At 45.4% G+C, this 19,399-nt stretch overlaps 1 long non-coding RNA gene across 1 annotated transcript; it reads left to right on the top strand.

The window, feature by feature from the left end:
- The first annotated feature begins 1,199 nt into the window (after positions 1 to 1,199).
- Positions 1,200 to 2,287, top strand: LOC134033063 (uncharacterized). Its single transcript, XR_009932074.1, has 3 exons — positions 1,200 to 1,315; positions 1,493 to 1,570; positions 2,137 to 2,287. It is a non-coding gene; the product is annotated as an uncharacterized LOC134033063 (long non-coding RNA).
- The last annotated feature ends 17,112 nt before the right edge of the window (positions 2,288 to 19,399 follow it).

Here is a 19,399-nt window from a genome sequence, read left to right as displayed (position 1 = left end):
ATTGAGGCGTTCTGAAATGTGAGACTTTGCAAAGCATTTATATTGGATAAATGTGTGGAATGAAATAAGAAATCGTGTTTTGGGGATTCTGCGGTTAAACATGTTAAACATGCGGTTGTAGTTCGACGATTGTAATGTTTGACCCTAACTACAAAAGTGTAATGCCTAAACCTAACCACAAACTTCCCTTATTGTTAGAATTTTTACATTCTTTTAATGCAAGGTACATTTATTAGATTAGATTAGATTCAACTTTATTGTCATTACACAAGTACAGGTACAAGGCAACGAAATGTAGTTTAGGTCTAACCAGAAGTGCAATAGCAGTAAGTGCAGGATATACAGTGTAGTGCAATAAAGTATGGACAGAAGCTATCCTAAAAAAGTGTAAAAGTGCAGTGGAAAGTGATCGCATATTACAGTTAGAAGTACGGTGCAAAATGCAAATGTAAACAGTTGGTACTGTAAATAACAGTCGGCAGTGCAAATGAGCATAATCCAGTTAAGGTAATGTAGTGCAAGATTCATAAGTAAACAGTTGTTACTGTAATAAACAGACAGTGCAAATTGACATTCCAGTAGTGCAAATAACAAAGTGAAGGTAGATGTGAGGTAGAAGAGGAGAGTTAGCTGTATATGAGGGGAGTGGATCAACGGGGGTTCGAGTTCAGTAAAGAAACAGCTCTGGGGAAAAAACTGTTCTTTAGTTTGCTGGTCCTGGTCCGGAGGCACCTGAAACGCCTGCCTGAGGGCAGTGGAGAAAACAGTCTGTGGGCTGGGTGAGAGGAGTCCTTGAGGATGCTGCGAGCTCGATGCAGACAGCGTTTCCTCTGGATGTGCTCGATGGCAGGTAGTGGAGTCCCTATAATGCGCTGGGCAGTTTTCACCACCCGCTGCAGTGCCTTGCGCTCCGCAACAGAGCAGCTCCCATACCACACTGCGACACAGTTGGTCAGGATGCTTTCTATTGCGCAGCGATAGAAGTTCACCATGATCGCCGAGGAGAGCTGATTCTTCCTCAGTGTCCTCAGGAAGAAGAGGCGCTGGTGAGCTTATTATGATGTAACTGCTGTTATAACTGAAAACAAAATGGCCACTCTTCTCGAACTCTGTATCGGTCTTCCTGCCGGTCTACGAGGGAGCATCTAGACATGCTCACAGTACAATTTAAGGCGAGGTGAAAATGGCGTGGCTCTGAAGTCCAGCTGAGAGATGTGGCGAGTTGAGAGGGGATTAGACTCTGGCAACAGCAGGAGAATAACAGCTCAACTGCAACTCTTAGAAATCTTCTCATTTATCGGTTGTCCTCTAAACAGTCAGTTAGGCAGGCCCACTTTTTCTGTTTCTGTTACAGATAAGAAGTGCTTATTTTCCTATATCAAAGATAATTTTGAAAATGAAGACAATTAAGAGGACTGGAATGGTTTCTATAGTCAAGCCGTTCGTCTTGTTAAACTGTCGTTTTGCTGTAATCCAGTTATCCCATTCACAGGACTACTGGAGAGTGATGATCATCTGAAGGCTGGACAAAATCACCAGGATAAACACAAAAATGAAAGAAAAAAGACTGGTAGGGCGTGTATTTACTGACAATAGTACACTACACATTCCATTATAACTATTCTATACAGAATGTAAAATCTAACAATATCCTCGTTTTTGTTAGCATATTTCGAAATTGTGATTTAAGTCCATGTACTGTAAGATAGAAACTATGGTTTTAAAAGGAAATAATAGAAATGATTGTCAGTTCACATTACTTTAATCCACTTATTGTATATATGGATGAGAGGCACAGCAATGCCATTTGGGAATCAGTCTTCATAGAAATTGTAATAAGAAAGCTTGATATAAGTGCTGCTTCTTCTGAAGGCCTGTTGAGACATGGGCGTTCTTTCTGCACAGATAACCATGGCAACCCTTTGAGTTTATCATCAGACTGGTGAAACATAGCTATACTGTATATGCTTGTACACTCACACAACACAAACACTCACACAACACGCACAACACACACACATACACAGTCGTTAAACAAGACCACACACACTCGCACAGGCACACACGCACGCACACACACTAATCAAGGAGTGAAGACACTTGCGAACTCTAAATGTGTACTTGCTGCTTTTCCAGGTTTCTCAGAAGGTGTCCCTGAAATGAGAACGTACCACAGATGTGCCTCCATTATGTCTGAAGAGCGAAGAGAAAGAAGCTAGTCAGGGAAAAAAGAAAGAAAGAAAGACAGAAAGAGAGAAGAAAAGACAGACAGACGGGGAGAGAGAGAGAGAGAGAGAGAGAGAGAGAGAGAGAGAGAGAGAGAGAGAGAGAGAGAGAGAGAGAGAGAGAGAGAGAAGAAGATTTTCATGTCTTTCAAACGTGTACTTTGCTGTAATAGAGAGATCTCTGGAAATAATTTAGTTCTGCCAAGGCTTTCAATACATTGATTGAAGCCTTTGCAAAGAGTAGATTAAACACATGTAATCTTGGGAGCTGTTCCTTCCTAAAAGGCCCTCTTAATGGCTGTACAATATTAGACATTTACTCTGCACACAAACATAGCTAAGCTGAATGCATGAATAGCTGCTTTAATTAACTGGTAATCAATCAATCAATAATGCAATATACAATCTCTAATTAAACATATAAACATATAGTAGTCAAATAACATTGTATTTGAATATGTCACAGAGGGCTTCACATATGGCCATAGAACTGCACCTACTGTAAACCCACATAACATCCTGCTACAGTCACACCAACCATATAGTCCTGAAAGAACACTTCCTCTCAAATGGATAAAAAAACGAATAAAATCTATTCTCTCGATCGTGTAAGGCCTCTCATGGCTCATCCCCTTCTCCATTTTGACATCCCCTGATGTGAAGCTAAATCTCCCAGACATGTCATCCTATTAATTTTTACATTTCATTAAATCTCTTGAAGCTGCTTTTTTTATTTACGTTTCTAATAGTACAAGCAACACAATATTGTGCATTAGCTACATGGTCTTAAACAAAGCTTGTGAGCCCTTAGCCCACAGGAACAGATTGCCGCGCCACAGGGTTTGGAATAAGTCTATCATACAGGGGTTCAGATGACTACTAACATCCTGATGCTTAGCCTTACGAAACAGATTGTATTTTGTGTTTGTTATTTTTTCTAGTGTCTATGTGTGTCTTTGTGTGTGTGTGTGTGTGTGTGTGTGTGTGTGTGTGTGTGTGTGTGTGTGTGTGTGTGTGTGTGTGTGTGGTGTTGGTGGTGGTGGTGGGTGGGGGTGATGGGGGCATAGTTTTCATGCAGTGTATGTGCGTGAGGCTTGGTGTAGCAGAGCATCAAACATGTAAAGTAGAATGATATCCTATGGTGGGCTTTGTCTGCCATGTTTAGGATGACTGAATGTCTGTAAGCTTCTTTGAACTTAGATATTGAACATAGTACAGTAGCTTTTACCACAGGGGATGTAGGTGAACTAATCTGAAATGAATAATCCAACATCTGTATGTTGAATCTCGAAACCTCAAAACACCATTAGTAGCCTTTTACAACCCCACAAAAAAATGCGGCTTGTGTTAAAAGCAACAACTACCAGATACTCCTGACACACACACACACACACATTACATTACATTTACATTTAGTCATTTAGCAGACGCTCTTATCCAGAGCGACTTACAGTAAGTACAGGGACATTCCCCCCCAAGGCAAGTAGGGTGAAGTGCCTTGCCCAAGGACACAACGTCATTTGACACGGCCGGGAATCAAACCAGTGACCTTCTGATTACTAGCCTGATTCTCTAACCGCTCAGCCACCTGACTCCCTCAGACACACACACAGACACACACACACAGACACACACCAACACACACGCCGCTGTGAGGGCTTTGTGTTAGAAACAGGACCCTCTCTCTACCTGTGGTGCCGGATAGTCGATCAAATTAACCTCACAAGGTGTCAACAAGACAAGCCCCCTCCCCTATCGACATCTTAGTTCTGTGAGCCGTGGGTATCGAACGAAGGAGGGCTGGGTGCGTTTGTGTAGTTTGAGCGGAGCAGCCCCCTGGGTGGAGCAAACATGGGTATTGATTGGGAGTGAAACGGCAACAGCAGCCTGGGGTGAAAACATGTTAAAAAGGAATCCCACCGTCCAACAGTGGAATAAAAATGATTCTCATTCCGGATTAGACTTCAGGCGGTGATTCCCATGCTTGTTACTGTCGTTGGGGTGGGAGTGGGTCTGGACAGGGTCTGTCCTCAGCCCTAAACCGAGTTGAAACCTGATTCTAAGTACTGTCGTAATGACACACCATACGTACATAAAAACACAAAGCGATATGAGGTGAAAGTTGTAAACGTAGTTCTTGAATTCTGTGTTTGAATTAACAATGTTTAGCATTTTTATTAATCAATCAACTAAAGAGCCCAGATAATTTCACCAGCTATGTAAATAATAAATCATGATTCCCCTCAACCTGTATGATGACATGGCACGTTACACGAGAGATGCATTATAGTACACAACTCTAACGGACTATTTTAATTTGAGCGACGAGTATCTATAATTCATACACAGCAACTTGTAAATGAGTTTGTTCATAATGAATACATCTCATCCAGAACCTTAGGACATATTCTAATTGTTCACAGCGAGATTAAATTGCTTGGTTTTTCAGAGTATGTGAATGCAAATTAATTAACACGTCACACGAGGAACGCATCTTGTGGGTTACCCAAAGATGCCTTGTGATGCCTTGACACTAAATAATAAAACCTACCTCACAATTTAACGACAGTAATTTCTTGTTTATTACCGACTATTGTCCTCAATAACATTTTAATCAACTACTACTTTATCAGCCTCTGGCACCGCATTCTTTGCATCGTAAGAGACATTTTAATGACACTGTATGCGCCCTCTTCTCAACCAGTAAGAGTTTTACTGAGTTTAGTGTTGAATATTTGATGGAGTTGAACGAGGCTGCTGTAGGGTTAGATGACTTCTCTGGTGAGTCAACTCAGAAGCAAACAAGAACACCAGAGAAGTCAAATACACTCATACTGTACAAACACACACACACGCCCACACACGCACAAACACAAACATACACACATTCATCCGATTGCTCCCCACTTGAAAGGTTTGAGTGCATCCAGCTGCCAATCAGCTGGCCAGATTGTAATCATTGACATGCAGGCAGTTTTTATAATGATCTAATCCTTTCCGATAACGGTTGAGGATTATTTCAATTTGACAGTCAGTTCCAGCATCTGGCCGAGGCAGGCTTCTCGCTGTCTGTTGCCAGGCAGATTTGGCTACTTTATTAAACAGTCTGCAGAAAAAAAACGGTAGAAAAAGTGTCAGAGAGTGTAAGCGCTTTAGGAAGTTAGATGTGTAACAGAACGAGAAATACCACTGCACTGTCGCCAGAACTAACCAATGATTGTGTGTATTCTAATGTGTACATGAGGTAACTTTTTTTTATTCCTGTTCAGCCCCCCCCCCCCCCCCCCTCCACACACACACACACACACAAGGCTAACAACACAGTCCAGCCGTACAGAGCTCATCCTCCATCCTGCAGCTCACTGAGCAGAAGCAGTTTCTGTGAGCTGGGATTGTTTGTACCAGTGAAACGGCACCTCTACACAAGATCCCATTGGGATGCACACACACACCTGGCCAGCTGAAGGGTCATCACAATGCAGACGCAAACACACAGAGCCACAGATGCACAAACTGTGAAGAGCTGCAATCACAAGCTCTCACAAGAACCACACTCAAACCCTGTCAACCTGTCATCTTGCTGCTACTTCTCCAAGCCGTCTCACCCTCCAGTGACACATGCATTCAGACAGACAGACATTGCAGCCGTCTCACCCTCCAGTGACACATGCATTCAGACAGACAGACATTGCAGCCGTCTCACCCTCCAGTGACACATGCATTCAGACAGACAGACATTGCAGACTAAGAGACACTGAACCAACAGCACAAGAACTAGCTAAAAGTGCTTTGCCTGTAAATTAAGACTACCCCTAACCAATCTAGCAATTAAGTGCTCTTCTTTTGGCTGTGGTCAGGGTCGGCCCGACCCAATAAACAAACTAAACATTTGTTTAGGGCCCAGCGATTGGTTCTCCCCCCCCAATTTTTTTTTAAAAATATGTTGTTTTTTGCCAATCAAATACATTATTTTTGTTTAGGGCCCCCAAAACACTGGGGCCAGCCCAGGCTGGGGTAATTCATGTAGTAAGTTACTCACCCAAACCGTAAACATCTTAAAACAGTCTCAACTGGTGAGGATGTACCTTGGCAGTGAGTAGACATGCTGTTTGTAAAATATATTTACTTGGTAGATTAAGATGTTGACAATAGTGACAACATTTAAATGTAGTTTGAATACTTTTTAAAGGACAACAAATTGATTTTTAGATGAATATAAATTGTGTGTATGTCTGTGTTTGTGTGTGTGTGTTTGTGTGTGCGCGAGGGTGTGTGTGTGTGTGTGTGTGTGTGTGTGTGTGTGTGTGTGTGTGTGTGTGTGAGAGAGAGACAGTTTGCAGTAACTTTACTTTATATTCATAATCTTCTACAGCACATGGGGTTAATCCAGACTCACAATCTGTGCCAATCCTTCAAAATTCCTTTTCATCCAGCTTTATCTCTGATCCTTATTTTAATATTATTCACTGACTCATTCTACTCTCAGTCTCTCCATCTCTTTCATCCATTCACTCCTTCCATCCCTTCAACCCTCATAAACTGTCTTTAAATTGGCTCTTTGTGTATTATGCTATTCAGTCTATACATAGCAGATGGCCTTTTGGCCCGAACCCCTATAATCTGCTTGTCGATTTGTTTTAAATATAGTCGTAAAGTCTGTAAATGGCCAGTCTTAGCTGGGCTCTTATCTCAGTGTTAGCCACTGTTTCGTAACACAGTGGATCTTCCAACTGCCACGGTGCATATAGTTAATGTAGGGGCAACAACACCATCACTAAAGACACGATTAAGAGCTAAATTGTCTAAAGCGTCGCTCCCCAAAAATCTCAATTACGATAATTCAGGCTTAAATCAGATGTTTGTTTATGGCTGTCGTTTTGATTGTTTGTTTTCATGTTGTTATATTTATTTATTTTAATCCAAAAGTCTCAAATATTCCGCCTCATCTCTGCATTCATTCCAGTGATCAGGATAATAGATTAGCTGCAGATCCTCTCTGAGTCCTCCTTCTGGTAATTGAGCCTTCATTTCTGAAGCCTGAAGACAATAAATTCATTTCAGGCCCTCTCCTGAGAATTTCCCTCCATCCAAAATCCAGGCAAGGAGGCGATAATAGATCTCAAAGTGCTTTTCCACCACAAGTTTGGCTTTGACAGTGGCAGTAAAATTGGAGATTTATACATACCAAATAGCAATTCCACTCTCAGACACCGTTGAAGGGATGCCATTCTGTTATAGTGAAAATCCCTTGTATATAATTATGAAGCGTTCAAGAGTGTGTGATTAAATAAGGATGAACTGGTATGAATAGATGTTTACTGGGTACACAAGGTAACATCTGGACAGAGTTTTCCTCATCCCCAGTTTTCTACCTGTTCACTATCTTCCACTGGGCTCCAGGATAGTATCTTCCAGCCGTTCTATAATCACTGATCTTCCTCCACTGTCAGGCAGTACAACACTAGTATGACCACGTGCGTGTATACGAAGCAGAATGTCCATCCTGGGAAACCAGACCGATCCTCCTGCAGAGGTCCCTTCAACATCCCCTCCTTTTGCTCTGAATAGAAGAAAAGAAACCTGCAAGGATCATCATTTCTGTCGTGTCTCCACAACATCCACACATTATCATGACAATGCGCTAAGCATTCTGAGAAAACCTAATAAACGATTAGGTTTATAAATAGCGTTGTGAATTCTAAGCCATCACGGAGATATCATGCGTATTTTGGGTGATGGATTTCTTTCAGGGAAGCAATTACAAACGTGTAAACGAATGTTCTTTATGACTGCACAGGTCTGACAGCAGTTGTGATATAAGAGCATGGTACAGTATGGGTATGGTAAAGTACATCATGTACTGTACCAGCTCTGTATTAGTGTTTTTCAGTATATGTAGATTACACAGTAGAGTTAGTTTCAGGTTTACAGCATTTTAAACCTGAAACTAACTTGAAATTGTAACGTCATGTGACTAGGTGACTAAAACATAAAGAAATAAAACATAGATTTAAGCATCAGAGTCATTATGCTGCATCATGTTAATAGCATCAGAGTTGCATATTTATCATTATGCTGCATCATGTTAATAGCATCAGAGTTGCATATTTATCATTATGCTGCATCATGTTAATAGCACAGTACACAGACACAAATCTACACAATCCCCCTAACCCAACACTATTTCCTTCTAGATGGCTTCTGTAATGGAAAGGTCAGCCCACCAGCTAGCCAATGACCCACAGCAAGGGTTTATTACGAATCAATTCCTGTGACCTTTTCAGCTTTTTGAGGGCCACGGCAGAGAGACATGTGTTTGATCTGAATAAAGCAGAGGACACTGTTGGCCTATCACACACTTAAGGGTAATGCACACATCAAAACCCTGACACACACAAACACATGTTCCTGTCTAGGACTACTGACACTCAAACACACAAATAGGAAGGCTCAAACACACACACACAAACACACACATGCACACACATACACAAACACACACACAAACACACACACCCACACACATACACAAACACACACACACACACACACAAACACAAACACAAACACACACACACACACACACACACACATACACAAACACACACACACATACACAAACACACACACAAACACACACACACATACACAAACACACACAAACATACACAAACACACACACACATACAGAAACACACACACACAAACACACACAAGCACACACATACACAAACACACACATGCACACACATACACAAACACACACATACACAAACACACACATGCACACACATACACAAACACACACACACATACACAAACACACACATGCACACACATACACAAACACACACACACATACACAAACACACACATGCACACACGTACACAAACACACACACACATACACAAACACACACATGCACACACATAAGTATGCAGTGTACTAACAGTGAGTCTGGTAGCCTAGCCTAGTGTGTCTGTGGCCCCCAGGTGATCCTCCGTAGTGAGCCTGGTAGTGGGTCTGTGGCCCCCAGTTGATCCTCCGCTAGTGAGTCTGGTAGTGGGTCTGTGGCCCCCAGGTGATCCTCCGCTAGTGAGTCTGGTAGTGGGTCTGTGGCCCCCAGGTGATCCTCTGCTAGTGAGTCTGGTAGTGTGTCTGTGGCCCCCAGGTGATCCTCTGCTAGTGAGCCTGGTAGTGTGTCTGTGGCCCCCAGGTGATCCTCCGCTAGTGAGTCTGGTAGTGTGTCTGTGGCCCCCAGATGATCCTCTGCTAGTGAGTCTGGTAGTGTGTCTGTGGCCCCCAGGTGATCCTCTGCTAGTGAGTCTGGTAGTGGGTCTGTGGCCCCCAGGTGATCCTCCGCTAGTGAGTCTGGTAGTGTGTCTGTGGCCCCCAGATGATCCTCTGCTAGTGAGTCTGGTAGTGGGTCTGTGGCCCCCAGGTGATCCTCCGCTAGTGAGTCTGGTAGTGTGTCTGTGGCCCCCAGATGATCCTCTGCTAGTGAGTCTGGTAGTGGGTCTGTGGCCCCCAGATGATCCTCTGCTAGTGAGTCTGGTAGTGTGTCTGTGGCCCCCAGATGATCCTCTGCTAGTGAGTCTGGTAGTGTGTCTGTGGCCCCCAGGTGATCCTCCGCTAGTGAGTCTGGTAGTGTGTCTGTGGCCCCCAGATGATCCTCTGCTAGTGAGTCTGGTAGTGGGTCTGTGGCCCCCAGGTGATCCTCCGCTAGTGAGTCTGGTAGTGTGTCTGTGGCCCCCAGATGATCCTCTGCTAGTGAGTCTGGTAGTGGGTCTGTGGCCCCCAGGTGATCCTCCGCTAGTGAGTCTGGTAGTGGGTCTGTGGCCCCCAGGTGATCCTCCGCTAGTGAGTCTGGTAGTGTGTCTGTGGCCCCCAGGTGATCCTCTGCTAGTGAGTCTGGTAGTGGGTCTGTGGCCCCCAGGTGATCCTCCGCTGCGTTCATACAGACCTCAGATTATTGGAGGTCTGAGATGGATCCAGCATTTAAAAGAGACTAAAGTAATTCTACAACTCAAACGTATGTTCTCTAAAAGAATATATGTATGTTCTAGAGAGATCTACAGGAGAGATCTACAGGAGAGATCTACAGGTGATTGGCACCCATTCTTCTACTCTGCTCTACTCCACTTTCACAGCAAACAGAGGAGGCAGCCGGCTGGTACATCTTGTGTCAACCACACTCCATCCACACATCCCATCCACACACCCCATCCACACACTCCATCCACACACCCCATCCACACACTCCATCCACACACCCCATCCACACACCCCATCCACAGACTCCATCCACACACCCCATCCACACACCCCATCCACACACTCCATCCACACACCCCATCCACACACCCCATCCACACACTCCATCCACACACTCCATCCACACACCCCATCCACACACCCCATCCACACACTCCATCCACACACCCCATCCACACACCCCATCCACACACTCCATCCACACACCCCATCCACACACCCCATCCACACACTCCATCCACACACCCCATCCACACACCCCATCCACACACTCCATCCACACACCCCATCCACACACTCCATCCACACACTCCATCCACACACCCCATCCACACACCCCATCCACACACTCCATCCACACACCCCATCCACACACCCCATCCACACACCCCATCCACACACTCCATCCACACACCCCATCCACACACCCCATCCACACACTCCATCCACACACCCCATCCACACACTCCATCCACACACCCCATCCACACACCCCATCCACACACTCCATCCACACACCCCATCCACACACCCCATCCACACACTCCATCCACACACCCCATTCACACACCCCATCCACACACTCCATCCACACACTCCATCCACACACTCCATCCAGCACACACACAGTCTTCAGGACAGTTCAGCACACACACACACTCCATCCACACACTCCATCCACACACTCCATCCACACACTCCATCCACACACTCCATCCAGCACACACACAGTCTTCAGGACAGTTCAGCACACACACACACTCCATCCACACACTCCATCCACACACTCCATCCACACACTCCATCCACACACTCCATCCACACACTCCATCCAGCACACACACAGTCTTCAGGACAGTTCAGCTCACACACACACTCCATCCACACACTCCATCCACACACTCCATCCACACACTCCATCCACACACTCCATCCAGCACACACACAGTCTTCAGGACAGTTCAGCACACACACACACTCCATCCACACACTCCATCCACACACTCCATCCAGCACACACACAGTCTTCAGGACAGTTCAGCACACACACACACTCCATCCACACACTCCATCCAGCACACACACAGTCTTCAGGACAGTTCAGCACACACACACACTCCATCCACACACTCCATCCACACACTCCATCCACACACTCCATCGAGCACACACAGTCCACTCACAGAGAGCTGCCTGTAGAAGAGAGGAAGTGAGCAGCTGGAGGGGTGTTGATACCGCCAGGACTTCAGGACTCTGGAGCGACGCTGGTTGGAGAGCAGAGATGGTGGACTGACGGGCAGCCAATCAATGAGATGGTGGACTGACGGGCAGCCAATCAATGAGATGGTGGACTGACGGGCAGCCAATCAATGTGCAGGAATCTATCTTGACAAGTAGGGGAGAGTGGCAGGCTAGAATGTGTGTGTGTGAAGTGTGTGTGTGCGCACGCGTGTCTGTGTGTGTTTGTTGGTCAGGCAGGGTGTGTGTAGACTGTGGATGTGTGTTTTTTGTTTGAAGTTTGCTCAAACAGACATGAAGGCAAACACAACGCCAGACTATACGAGTGCACGCTGATTTCACTCTAAATTTGCGCCAACTTCCGACCCACAAATAGCCAAACACACACAGCCATGCGTCACAGAAGCAGAGCCAAGGCATTCGGTTCAACAACATCCCTTTAATTCAAACCCCTACTTCTCCCCATCCGCCAGCACTTTGTGATTATAACAAGCAGTTTGGTGTAACAGCAACTGTGATGGTAATTGGTATTACAGCGGTTGAATTTACTCTTCCTTTTTTGCCCGGTGTATCAGCACAATAATGTCAGCCAATTATACAAGAAGTTGGTCTATTGCTCCTAATTCCCCCACAAGACAGCGCTGGAGACAACTGGTCGTCCCTCCTCGACCAGTTCAGACAGCCCTCCATCTCTGACCCGTGGGCAACAGTCCTGGTAACTAACAGCAACTATGTCGCCAGCTTTCCGTCTGATCTCATTAGGGCCACAGACACACTACCAGACTCACTAGCGGAGGATCACCTGGGGGCCACAGACCCACTACCAGACTCACTAGCGGAGGATCACCTGGGAGCCACAGACCCACTACCAGACTCACTAGCGGAGGATCACCTGGGGGCAATTGGTAATTGGTATTACAGCGGTTGAATTTACTCTTCCTTTTTTGCCCGGTGTATCAGCACAATAATGTCAGCCAATTATACAAGAAGTTGGTCTATTGCTCCTAATTCCCCCACAAGACAGCGCTGGAGACAACTGGTCGTCCCTCCTCGACCAGTTCAGACAGCCCTCCATCTCTGACCCGTGGGCAACAGTCCTGGTAACTAACAGCAACTATGTCGCCAGCTTTCCGTCTGATCTCATTAGCGCGGCCGTAATCAAACGAGGGAAATGGCTTTTATGCAGGTCAGTTATGTCTCCTGTGGTTCTGGAGGGAGAAATCTGGCTTCATCTGTCACAGAAGGCCCACAGGCAACCATGCACACACACACACACACACACACACTCACGCACACAATCAGCCATATTACTGTCGCCAGCGAGTGCATTAACATTTGGTTAGAAGCGATGAGCAGAGATTGTGCCTGCCTCCTCCTTTTGATGAAATGTAAAAGGGCAACCTTTGATACCTTGTTTCAGAGCAGCCCTCTTTTGATGATAATGGGAGTTTGCCCTCGGTCACCTTGCCATTTAGATGAAGTGGAGACTACCTTCGTCCTTTGTCATTGTTAGTTTAGCTGGCAGCACATCTGATGATGACACTTTTTCTTTCTCAAACCTTTTAAGACATTTGTCAAAAAAAAATCCATTCAAATCTCCAAATAGAACTGTTTCAACTTACTTCAGAAGAGGCTCCGAACTATGGTTTACCTCGCTCCATTATGAAAATTGCCTGGAGGGTCTCCTCTGAAAACAATTAACAATCGCAAGCACGAACCACTTCCTCGTTCAAAAGATTCTCCAATCACGGCTAATGTATAATTCTGCATGTCATCGTTGACAGGCTTAATGTGGAGGTCTGGAGAAGAAGACAGAACAAAGGAAGATCATCATCACCTTCTTACAGATTTCCTTCGTTCAGTAACCGACCGACCAACCAAACCAGTCCCCTCCGGTTCCCCGAGGAGCAGTTTCCAGGGAAGGGTCTAAACTGTGTTGTTAGTGTCCTGGTGGGGGGGGGGGGGGGGGGGGGCATCCCGGAGGGCCGGTAAATGAGCAGTACTGTCAGCCTTCATGGCTGCAGAGACTAGGCCCCCACAGACACAACTATTTTGGTTTCACTCACCTTTATCGAATAAATATGTTGGTAAATATGTTGTATGGTTTACTGGCCATTTAATTAATTCAGAGACTAAAAAGAAAAGATCAGCCAGTATTTTTGTGATAACTTGCCCTGGTTACTGCTGTGTGACTCTTGTGAAGTAGAAACCAAGACTATTATGATGGTTGTTAGGCAGTAGGCATATGGACTATTGTGATGGTCGTTAGGCAGTAGGCATATGGACTATTGTGATGGTCGTTAGGCAGTAGACATATGGACTATTGTGATGGTCGTTAGGCAGTAGGCATATGGACTATTGTGTCATTTGAAAACTAAGATAATTACAAGCAATTATAATAGTTTTTTTACAGCTATATGGAGCTGTTTTAAACATACAGCGCTATTTCGCAGATTCTTATGATGTATAAAACATTATAAACATCCGATTTCCTCTGACTTCATATAAAACGGATACTCATTTTTGCTAAAGCTTCAACCCAGTCACATTTTGAGCATGCTTGACTGCGTTCCTGCAGTGCCACAGACAGACAAATGCACACACACACAGGTTTGGTTTAGTCTTTGTTCCACATGCACAGAATGATCTCCGCTTCCTAACAGTATGGGAAGTGTATGTGAGTGTGTAGTAATGAAGCCGGCGCAGAACAGAGAGATGAAGGAGGAGAGGGTTAAAGGAGGAGAAAGCGTCACAGACGTTTGATGTTAATGTGATTTTCCTTCTTTTTTCTTCCTCTTTTTCTTCTGGGGCAACCTGGCAGAGTGCCTAATCTGGGTCCTGAATCAGGAAGTGTCTCTGTGGGTCTTAAAGACGTCGTCTTCCACTGGTGCTCAGCCTCTCTGTCAGACCACCTCGCTCTGAGGCCCCTCTGTCCTGGGAACCACATGTCACCCTAACCACTCACACTCTCTCCCACACACACATACACACACACACACATACTCACATACACACTCTCTCTAACTTTCCCACACACACATACACACACACATACACACACACACATACTCACATACACACTCTCTCTAACTTTCCCACACACACATACACACACACATACACACACACACACATACTCTCTAACTCTCCCACACACACACACATACTCCAATTAAGATTTGCATCAGCAACGTTGAGGGAACAGCGCCTGCAGGGATCCTGTCTGGGCCTGGCGCAGGCTGAGGGCCTGGCGCATGCTGAGGGCCTGGCGCAGGCTGAGGGCCTGGCGCAGGCTGAGGGCCTGCCCCGTCGTGTGAGGGACCTGAAACCAAGAGCCCCACGCTGACAAACATCAGTCTATGAACGATGGCATCTGGGCCCTAAAGGCCAAGGTGTGATCAAACATTCTGTTGACACAGTCACACCCGACTCTCCTCAGTGATTGCATTGTCTTCCTCTAAAGGAATGCCTTCCGATTGAAAGGAGACAAGCAGGCACCCTAGAGCCTTGGCAACAGACATGAATCTTTTATTACGATTCAAGCAAACAATCCTGCTTCTTATCTCATCCCCACGCGCAGGATTTCACATAGAAGCAACTCACTGCAAGCTAGGCCTTCAAAGGTAAACATGTATGAAGCAGAGAAATGTAGCATTGCATGCTAATAGATCAGTTCATCTTCAGTTCCAAATAGCTTCTCATGCCCCTCTGAACATATGTTTCTCCAATTCATATATCAACACATCACCAATGCTTGTTTGATTGCTCAGCATCAGAGTACAGCTGGGTTCTCTTGGACGTGAAAGGTCCAAAAAGCCTTCAGGTAAAAACATCTCCCAGTCGACTGTTAAGTGCTTCGCAACGGACAGCCTGTAACACGAAAACAAATTAGTGTCACTTCCAAGTAGTGTTCCATGCCTCCCTTCCGGGGGTAACTCAAAGTGTGATCCTGCACCCTGTCCAGAGGACTTATCCTTAGCTGTGGATAATACCGCTCCCCATTGACTTTTCACTTCTCGTTTAGATATGCAGGGCCTGGACAAATTAATTCCAGAGTTATTAACATGTACACCAAGTAGGCGCAGAGGCTGGCCACAGGGTTTAAATGCTAATTCCGAAGACACAACGTTGAGACTCGCGCTAATGGAATTACAACAGACATGATAACCGCAGAACGTCATCGCTTTCTTATCAACGTCATCCGTCGGAGAGGGGGGGAAAAACTAATGGAAAACATGTTATCTCCTCTCGTTCTTCATCTCCCTGTTAGGCTTTGTTGGTCTAGCATGACAGTAAAACAACAAGTACGAGCCTCCTGTAGGAGAGTGCGGGGGTAGAAGACGAGTACCGTATTTTTCGGGAAATAAGCCACATTTTCTAGAAACCGCACCGCAACCTCGGCGGCAGCGTGACCTCAGCAGCGTGACCTCAGCAGCGTGACCTCAGCAGCGTGACCTCAGCAGCGTGACCTCGGCGGCAGCGTGACCTCGGCGGCAGCGTGACCTCGGCAGCGTGACCTCGGCAGCGTGACCTCGGCAGCGTGACCTCGGCGGCAGCGTGACCTCGGCAGCGTGACCTCAGCAGCGTGACCTCGGCGGCAGCGTGACCTCAGCAGCGTGACCTCAGCAGCGTGACCTCAGCAGCGTGACCTCAGCAGCGTGACCTCGGCGGCAGCGTGACCTCGGCGGCAGCGTGACCTCGGCAGCGTGACCTCGGCAGCGTGACCTCGGCAGCGTGACCTCGGCGGCAGCGTGACCTCGGCAGCGTGACCTCAGCAGTGTGACCTCAGCAGTGTGACCTCAGCAGTGTGACCTCAGCAGCGTGACCTCAGCAGCGTGACCTCAGCAGTGTGACCTCAGCAGTGTGACCTCAGCAGTGTGACCTCAGCAGTGTGACCTCAGCAGCGTGACCTCAGCAGCGTGACCTCAGCAGCGTGACCTCAGCAGCGCCATGATACATCAACACCCTCCGTAACATCGCTCAAGGGATAAGTCCAAGCTTGCGTCGATCACAAACACACAAATTGGTGTGGGCCTACTGCAAATAAATGTAAAGCCTATCTGGTTGTGGTGTGTATCTATTGAATTTGTTTATAGTGATCGTCACAGGAATACCTAGATCTAGTACCTAGTACATCTGACTGATGTACTGTTACTAGCCTGCATTTAGTCCGTGTGACGTAGAGAGACTAGGCTACATATACTTGTTAGGAATAAATACCTGAGAAAAATTCTGTGTATGTAGAATGTACTTGATGACAATCCGGATGGTGCAGAATTTCAAAGTGATTTCAACACATTGTAGCCTACTGAGAAGCGCACACGATGTGTAGCAAATAACATCAGAAGGGGATGTTGCAAGTTCACTCTGGGCCCGGGGGCAGAAGGGGGACTGGCAGTGACTCAGCGTGAAGTCCTGGAAGCGTGTCACACCACAAAGTGCTCACGTGTTGTACACCATTTGTATTGTCACGTGGAAGCTCCTCACAGACTGCAAAACAACCCCAAATCATGTAATATATTTATATTCTGTTCTCTATTTTGGTTACGATTTACGTAATTATTTCACAACGTATCAAACTGTTGGTGACTATATGTCCAGTAATGTGTAGTTATTCAATGTGGGTTTTAATGAGTGTTTTAATGGAGTGTGATTATATGGAAAAGTGTTCAGATGTGCCCCCAAGCCTTTAAAACACCATTTAATTTCCTTCCATACTTATAAGAGTAATTATCGTTTCTTCTCAATAGAGACTCGTCCATTCTCCTGTGACACCGGAGATTGTGGCCCCAGTTTGATCAATACTCTTCCACTCAGTTAATTAGAAAAAAAACCTTTCCTTTAGCACTGTCTCTCAATAAGAAGAAAGAGGTTTGAAAAAAACACAGCTAAGCGTAGCACTGGTGAAGCAAACATAACTCTCATTAAAATAGAGAAATAATACAGAAGCAGGATCTGTCAGAGAGAAGAAAAGAGAGAGAGAAGAAAAGAGAGAGAGAGAGATGGCAGACAGCTCAACTTCATGTGACTATGGCTAATTAGCGCTGGTAGAAGTGGAAAAAAATGTGCATCTGGATATCTGGATGCTGCAGTACCCAGACTTCGTTATATCACTTTATACTCCTTGTTGGTGGCTAGCTGTCGAGGCAGAGTCTGTGAAAGGTGTTGACACAAGGCCAGTCTATTAGTCATGATTTGTGGAAGGTTGAACATGGGTTGTATTACAGACAAAACCCCCGTTGTTGAGATTAGCTACTTGTGTTCTTCAATAAAAATGTCAGTCAGATTGACAACAAGGCATGTTTTATTTCTGCAATGAAAAAGGGAGACAGTCCACTGGATTTCTTGAATAGTCATAATATTCAGAATTTGTGGAGTCGATAAACAGCATCCTGTTATATTCCTGTTCCTGTAATCGTGGAAATGGGCATCTCATACATGACTATTTAAAATTGATGTTAAGAGTTCATAGCTAGAAGAACTGCTGGAGGTTGTTTTAAAAGAAAAACGACTCTAGTGTGACACAGTGCACACCAACCCAGCATCGGCATTATCACATGCAAAGAAAACGTCTTTTAGAAACGTCAGATCCATTGTGGAAGAAAGAAACAGCTCCCTGATGGTGTCAGGGTCTCAGTCAACTAATGTTGACTGAGACCCTGACACCATCAGGGAGACACCGAAATCCCAGACCTAGTACAGAAGCAAAATGAAAATTGAGCGGAAGTACGTAGGAGGGCAGAGCCAGGCTACCACCGACCCACGTCTCTCGGAGTTTCATAATTTGTATATTAGAGAATATAAACAGTACCATTGGCCCTCAGTTATGCACAGCGTATCATCAATATGAACTGTCTATGTAACGTTTCAGTACAGCCTCCTCAATGACACCAATTTCACAGCTTCCTTCAACTACACTGTAAATACAGTACATTCTGAACACTGATATCTTTAGTGGAAACTTTTCAATTCAATCAAACTATTTTAGTCTAAGCAATATATTTAAGTATCATTTATAGCCTACCATGTATTCATTCATTAAATTATGATACTTGTATTATTATTGACTTCAAAGTGTATATTTCTTAAAGGGTTTGATGTCATCAGTTTCCACAAAGTTTTGAGCATTTTTTTTGTGGCTTTTACGGTGTAGATTCCAGTTACAACAGGCCTTTCTCATAGATCAAGCCTCAACATAGCTATGCTAACCCCTCCCATGTAACTCTGTAGTCATAGTAACCCAGCAGCCATTTCTCTGTTAGCGATGACAGCTCAGTGATGGTTACTTAAAGAAGGAAACACAAAGAACTCCGAGAGGGCAGCTGAATCTTACAGGTCCTGAAAGGTCAGTAAAACATACGGGGAGTGATCTTCCAGCTCCTACGGATTCTTCTCTGGCAGGGTCGACAAACTTCTGCCCTGATGGGGGAGATTAACGCTGGATCTGTGTGGATAGAGAGAACACGGGGATAATGACTGCTAAACGGAGAGGCGGTGAGGTATTATTGAATAAATAAATAAGAAGATTAGGGGCTGCTTAGGCGTCGCTGCACACCTGCGCTTCCCGACGCATCTCCCTGCTAACGTGGCTTTCACAGCGCAGACGCGGGGAGAACTAAATTAAAGAAAAGCAGACGTTTAAATGCTGGGCTGTCGACAT

This window comes from Osmerus eperlanus, chromosome 13, assembly GCF_963692335.1.
Source record: "Osmerus eperlanus chromosome 13, fOsmEpe2.1, whole genome shotgun sequence".
Taxonomy (NCBI): Eukaryota; Metazoa; Chordata; class Actinopteri; order Osmeriformes; family Osmeridae; genus Osmerus; species Osmerus eperlanus.
The sequence above is the reverse complement of the archived record's forward strand: the minus strand, read 5'-3'. Positions and strand labels throughout refer to the sequence as shown.